A 7,611-nucleotide genomic window follows, 5' to 3' on the forward strand; every position below is an offset into this window, starting at 1 on the left:
ACAACAAAACTATAACATAGTGAGAATGTGAAAAATATATCAATGATTATCATTACATTTCCATTCTCCCTTATAAACTTATAAAACGAACAATACCTGTATTTTCTTTTTTTTTTTTAATTTTTTATTGTTGGTTGTTCAAAACATTACATATTTCTTGATATATCATATTTCACACTTTGATTCAAGTGGGTTATGAACTCCCATTTTTACCCCATATACAGATTGCAGAATCACATCAGTTACACATCCATTGATTTACATATTGCCATACTAGCGTCTGTTGTGTTCTGCTGCCTTTCCTATCCTCTACTATCCCCCCTCCCCTCCCCTCCCCTCTTCTCTCTCTACCCCCTCTACTGTCATTCATTTCTCCCCCTTGTATTATTTTTCCCTTTCCCCTCACTTCCTCTTGTATGTACTTTTGTATAACCCTGAGGGTCTCCTTCCATTTCCATGCAATTTCCCTTCTCTCTCCCTTTCCCTCCCACCTCTCATCCCTGTTTAATGTTAATCTTCTTCTCATGCTCTTCGTCCCTACTCTGTTCTTAGTTACTCTCCTTATATCAAAGAAGACATTTGGCATTTGTTTTTTAGGAATTGGCTAGCTTCAATACCTGTATTTTCTCCCAAGGTCAATTTTTCTATGCAGCGTGATTATTAGATTGTCAAATGTCATTTCTTTCTACTCTAACTTTTTAACCTAATTTAAAGTGGTCTCCTTGCTGTACCTTGCTTCTTAAAAACAAAATACCATAGGACAAAGTTAAGGAGCTGCTACCCTAATGGCAAATAAATGTATTAAAAAAGAAAATCAAACACAATTAGATGTGGAACAACAAAAAGTTCTGAAACATAGCCAAAGTGAGCAATGCCACTAATGCCACAACTCTAGGGTGGCTTCCTAATGTTTCAACAAAACAGTAGTTTCTGTAAGTAACATTAGGTAATACCACTGGCAAATCATCCATGAGTCAAACCCACGTCACTCACTGGCTTAACATCAAAAAAATTCTCAACAAACATTTACAGTTATTAGAGCTCTATTACAGACATAGCATGCAAAATGCAACTAACATTTCAGTGCTAGATCAATACCACTGTCGCTACTTTGAAATCAAATTTCATCTATGTAGTATGAAAATAATAGTAACCTCAAAAATCCTAAAAATTTTGGGATTACAATATTACAAAGTTTCAAAACTATGACATTAAACATTTTTAACATTGCTATGTCAGAAAAAATATAGTCAAATCACAGAGTAAGTTACCAAACATACCAAAAAAATTTTTTGCAAGGGCCAAGAGAAAATTAATACTATTCTAGATCAATATATGAAATTTAAAACATTATTACAAGCAAAAATTAGTTTAGAAAACAAAGTTACAGCTGTGTATCTTTAAACATACTTATAAAGCTATTTGATTTTATTTATCCTACTCTGCAAAATGGTTAATCATGGCATTTAGCTCTACTTAAACATGAGGCTCTAGCTGCCTGTAATACTTAGCCAATAAAGTAATTTTTAAGATATCATGTAGGTATTCCATTTATTATCAACAGAGTAGTAAATATATCTTGTACAGATGTTAAAACAGAGAAGCATGTTCAAATGGTAATACAGCTGCTTGCTTTCCAAGCTCTGTTTGACCATCTTTAAAATGGGGCTAAAAATATCAATTTTACAGGGTTGTAATCATGCTTAAATGAGAAGTTGCCTGGCAAAGAAATATCTCCAAAATAGTAACTTTAAAGGGAAGTGTGAAGTAGGGGAGAGAGGGGAACTTAAAGATGAGTTTTACTTCTCCTTTTAAAAACTCTAGAATGAAACAGTGTTTCAGGGTCCTATCCTTAAAAGTAGTGATACAATTTAACCATACCTCAGCTAATTTACTTCCTCCCCCACCAAAATCTGTCAACTACTTGTTAGGGGGAAAAATTTTTTTTTCAAAAAGTATAGCCTTTCAGCTAGTGTTATACTACAAGCGTGTAGTAAAGTTATATTTCTACATGTTTTCCTGGGATTTCTTCAAGCACAAAACCAAAAATAGAAGTTTGATCTAAAACAGAATAATTGAACTAAAAGAGCCCCTAATCTAATCTCTTTCAAGTGCAAGCAGGATGGTAAGAGGAGAAATGAAGCATGGAAGAAAATCATCCTTGATTTCAGAAGCTAATGAGACTATATAATTAAAGCAGGGTATTCTGAATCAATTGCTAAATTCTCCAAGAAGATTTTTGTAAAAACATGGGTGGGGCAAAGTTTCAAAGCATAACATTCTTGCACCATCAATGATTTCAAGAATCTACTGTGTAGAACAAGTATCTAAGCCACTACATTCTGGACAAAACTAAACATAAGCTGTTGTTCTTCACATAAACCTGCTCTTCTGGACACCTGCCTCAGGAGTGAAAAATAAATAAAAATACTACATCTCTATTAATAATACTGCACTACAGTGACATATTTCATCTGAATCTTCTAACAAATAGTAGAAATAACTTGGAAGATATGGGATGACAGCAATTAAAACTACCAAATGTTGTTTTAGTCAGTACCAAATATCTATGTGGGAATATTCATTTAGGAAGGAAGGAATGTGGGAGAAAGGATAGAAAAAGCAAGATTCAATGTAGAATACAGACAGGAAGCAATGAGAATCTTTGCTTCAAAAATGGTACAAAGAAGCTGGGCACAGTGGTGCATGCTTATAATCCCACCTAGCAGGGAGGCTAAGGCAGGATTCCAAGTTCAAGGTTAACCTGGGCAACCTAGACCCTGTCTTTAAAATACACACACACACACACACACACACACTTATACACACCCACGTGTGTGTGTATGTGACACATTTCATCTGAATACATACACACACACACAAACACACATACACACGTGTGTGTGTGTGTGTGTGTATTAAATTAAATAAGAGAGTAAAAGGAAAAAAACTTCAGGTATGGTAAAAGCTAGACTTGATGAGGCTAAGGTTTTTACTGGGTATAAATAAGGCATGTCTTCCAAATAGTAAGGTAGGCCAGCTTCTGACCACCTAATACCCACTGTACCAAGATATACTGGAAGAATAAAAAAGAAACTAAATTAGACTGTCTTTACACCAGAATTAACCAAAGCAGGCCTAATCTAAAAACACTAACACTAGATGGAAACTCTCTCCTCACCTACTTGCTGAAGCTGAAAATCCTGCATATGTGAAAGTTATTCATTCTATAATTATAATTTAAAAGGCTTTCAGAAGTCCAGTTGAGATCATACTTGAGCATTTTAAGTTAGAATTAAAAGCAAAGTAATCAGTGAATGGTATAATACCAATTAATCTAACCTGACCTTTTGTGAAAGGAGCACCACATAGGTGAGGAGAGTTGATGTTGATTTACCCTCCAAAATGGAGAAGAAAGTTAATTTACACAGAGAGGAATAACACAAAGGAAAAGGAGGCCTAAAGGGCAGATGACAAACTTGGAAAACATCACATTTTGCCTAGGGTAGATCTAAAAAGGGAAACAAAATAAGCAAATTACCATTATACTAAGGTAGCTATCAATGCAGCTTCACAGGTCCATGAAAATGTGCTTTTTAAACTAGTTGATCCAATTTATCAGGAATTCTTGACCAACAAATCACTATTCTGGCAATAAGACTGGTATTTTTCCAATTCTTTCTCCTATTTATTATTATTATTATTATTGATTCAAAATATGTCAAACATTTTCAAATTTGATGAGGTATTTATAAACTGATTATGCCAATAGGTGCTAAATTTTCTTTTATTTCTAACACATTTGAAAATTTGAATCTTAGACTTAATACTTTGCCAAAGTTATATTCTTTATTCAGAAAGTAAAGCTGAATTTACGAATAACCTTCAGGCAATAAGAACAGCTTTTCTTCTGCCTTCCCTGTTAAGCCTGGTACTGACAGTATCACTGTGTAGCCTCTTATGCTGAAAAATTTTCATTGACTCAATCTTAATTACAATTCCAGGAAAAAAGCTCCATGGAGACACTACTAGATTTCTCAATCAGTTTCTTTCCTAATCCATGGCATTATTTTATTCAAGAACTTTTTCACAGGTTCTGAATCACACACTATGAATTAAAACATAGATTTAAATCAGGCAGTGGGAAAATAAGTAAAAGTTTTATGATTCGCTGATTACTTTTTGTCTTAAAATCTAACTTATTAAGCCGATGGTTATATATATTTATTTTTAAATGTTTAAACTTCTTTTATTAAACAAAGTATGCTATAGACAGGCAACATGACATAATTCTTATCATCCATTTTCAAAACATGCTTTGTTTCATTTACTCCAACCACAGCTTCTAACATATGTTTAAACTAACAGAAATCTCAACAGTTTGAAGAGACCCAGCATAGTTCTATTGTTTTACGTGCAAAATGATGAATTCTAAAGTTCATCTATTCTGGCACTCTCTCAAAATTTTACTAATATTTTTCATCAGGTAAATGTTTTAAATATACCTTCCACATGTTAAGAGTCTTACAAACATGGCAATTTTCAAAAATAAAAAGTGGAAAAGCTTTAAAATAAAGAATAAGCCTTAAGGAATTTAGTCTTGACTCCTTAGCTGTATGGATAAGAAAACAACCTGGGTCACTGACCTACCAATGACCCCACAGCTGGATAGTGACAGAAATGGGAACAGAATCTGGTTTTACTTTCCACAAAACCAAATCTCATTTGATTCTTTCCAGTTGATTTCTCACCTCATCTCTTTTTCAAAAATCTTTTTGCTATTAAGTGATAGCACAACTAAGCCAATAAAAAGAGCACTTCTCTGAATTTTTATCTTTAAAATAAATCTAAAGAGTTGGAAGAAGTTAATGGAATACTACATAAAAAGCCTTTTAATCCAGGAACAGTACACTCTAAGCAGTCATCAAATGGTAAGTACTATTATTATTTTTACCACAAGTTAGGTAGTGAATGTTTTTAGGTGCACATATTAACATAGTAGCAGAAGGAACCATTTGACACCTTTTTAACTTGCACTTAATTATCCTTATTTGTCTTTAGACAGTAACTTTACCTATGATTTATTTATAGCCCGCCCACAATGACCTTGATTTTTTTCCTCTTGTACTTTTATGACTGCTGTACTGCAATATTTTCAAGAAATAATTGGTCAGGTCCTCTTAGCCCTGGAGATACAGACATCCTCCACTGACTCACAAGAGATCTAAAAATGTGACCAAAATATAGCTTGAGAAAGACCATAATTTAAATGGTCTCTCCAGTTAAAATCCAGCAACCTATAATGGGGAATGGTAACAAGTGCAAACTGCTGCCATCCACCCATAAGAAATTTTCTCTAAAACACCTTTGGTTGGGGATGGGGGAAGAAGGTCAATAAAAGAGCCAACTGTTTCTCCTGCTAGTCCTTTGCAGCTTCTCGCCAGCGGTCTGAGAATGAATGAAAGGTTCTGTCACAGCAGAGAGAAATCCGGAATCCTGGTGCAGGTCTCCGGGAGGGAGTGCAGAAAGGGAAACTGGTTTACAGGGAGGAAACTCCAGGCATTGACTTTGTTTTTTAACTAACCCAAAATCACATCCACTAGAGCAGGAACCCACCCATCACCAGTTATGGGAGGAGCACCGGCGGGTGGCTCCGGTGCTGGCAGAAGGTACTCTGAAAACCGCCAGGCCTGGGGCTGGGAGAGCGCGGAGAAGTCCCGAGGCTCCGAGCCCGGGTTCCGAGCGCGCGCGGGGACAGGTGCAGCTAGGGCTAGGGAGGCACCGCGAGGGCGCGGGGAGCGGGGTCGGTGGCCCGGCGTCCCGCGAGGAGGGCGGGGCAGCGGGGGCGGCGGGGGCGTCCCCCTCACCCCCGCGCCTGCACACACTTACCGGCGCCGGCTGGCTAGCCTCTCGCCGCCGCTGCTCACGCGACCGCCCGCGACTCTACCCACGCCTTTTTCTCCCGCGCCGCCGCCCAGGCCGTGCCGCTCTCCTCTTCCGCTTCCGGGAGCCCAAGCGCCAGGACCGGCCGACTTGGTGTCCGCATGCCCGCGCGCCCGCGCGGGGAGGGATCGGCCGCAGCCGCCGCCTTCTCCGTAGCAGTCTCCGCTTTGCGCCCAGGAGCCGCGATGGGAGCCGCGATGGGAGCCGCGGAGGGCCGAAAGACCAGAAATCGCGCGGTGGGCCGCCATCACCGGAACACTCTACCTGAAGCACCTCAGTGTCTCCGCCCTTCCCTTTGGTCCCCTTCCTGGCTTTGCCCAGGTCGTCCTTCTCGTCCCCTCACCCTCACTGCACCGGGTTGGGGCCTAATCCTCAAGGATTGCAAGTATCCTCCTTTCTTCACAGGATATGGCCAACAGGCCTCTCTTCCCCCTGACGTGTTCTTGACTCCCCCGGTACCTTGCTTCAAGTATGGTCTGCAGCATCCTCTGGAACTTGTAGGAAGTGCATAATATCAGGCCTACTGAATCAGTATCTGCATTTTAACAGGATCTCCAGCTGATTTTTAGGAGTGCACCTTAATCATTGCAAAGTACTGCACTGTAGTGCTTGCTTTACCCATTTTTGACCCTCTGTTTGGGATACTACAGCCATCGAAGATTTTTCCTATTCCTATCGGTAACCTCCATTCGTAGCCAAATAAGCCTTACTTTTATTTCAGAACTTCAAAGGTTGTCAGCTCTTCTATCCGTGTAGGATAGGAAAAATAATTTAATTGAGCAATACTAACAACACATCCCGGTAGAATTTGGCATCTTCACCAAACCTACGAGATACACTAAAAAAAAAAAAAAAAAACTTTCCCATCTTATCCCAGCTAAAAGGAATTTGAAAAGCTCAAACTTTCTGCAGTGATGGGCAGCTGGTGTGGATGGAAGAAATAGTTCCTGCTGTATGAAGTCTGTACTTATAAGATAGAATTGAAAGCCTTCTACCAATAGGTTCCTTCCTACCTCTCAAGTCTTAGCTCCAACTAAATTGGTTTATTTCCCCATATTATGAATGTCTTCCATCTTCTCTCCGATCATCTTAATCCTCATCCAACTTTGAAGTCAGCTGAAATCCTGATATCCCAGAATTCCCCCTCACCACTATTCTTGGACCACACTCATTGTAGCTTTGGAGAACCCTTATGTTACCTTGTATTGCTAGGGATTTAAAAATATATTTTATCCAGATTGAAATGATTACAAACTCCTTGTGATCTTAAAGACGTAGATTAGTTGTTTTCAAAGTATAGATCCTAGACCATCAGCAGCAGCAGCACCTGGGAACTTGTGAGAAATCATATTCTCCAGCCTCCACCCCAAATCTATAGTATTAGAAATTTTGGAGGTAGAAGCTAGCAATATGTGTTCTAACAAGTCTTCCAAGATTCTAGTGCACACTAACATTTCAGAATTGCTGACCTAAAGTATTGTATTCCAAAAGAACCCAAATGATAGGGATTGGTTTGACCCCATTCATACAGAGATAGGTTTGAAGACTAGTCACAATTCCTTTTGGAAGAATTAGCTTGGATTTTCATAATTCACTTGATATAGTAGGATTTTTGTAACTTGGGTTGTTTGGATAGAAGAAAACATTAGATAAAAGGAGTCACTTTGA

General features: G+C 38.6%; 1 protein-coding gene across 1 annotated transcript in view; it reads right to left on the reverse strand.

Annotated features, from left to right (window-relative positions):
- The window catches only part of Zdhhc21 (zinc finger DHHC-type palmitoyltransferase 21), a 70,098-nt gene extending 63,892 nt beyond the window's left edge, over nt 1–6,206 (reverse strand). Inside the window, exon 1 of the mRNA XM_027950628.2 lies at nt 5,890–6,206. The gene's annotated coding sequence lies outside the window, so the exon portion shown is untranslated. The remainder of the gene's footprint in view (nt 1–5,889) is intronic.
- Nucleotides 6,207–7,611: the final 1,405 nt, after the last annotated feature.

This window comes from Marmota flaviventris, chromosome 13 (genome assembly GCF_047511675.1).
Source record: "Marmota flaviventris isolate mMarFla1 chromosome 13, mMarFla1.hap1, whole genome shotgun sequence".
NCBI lineage: Eukaryota > Metazoa > Chordata > Mammalia > Rodentia > Sciuridae > Marmota > Marmota flaviventris.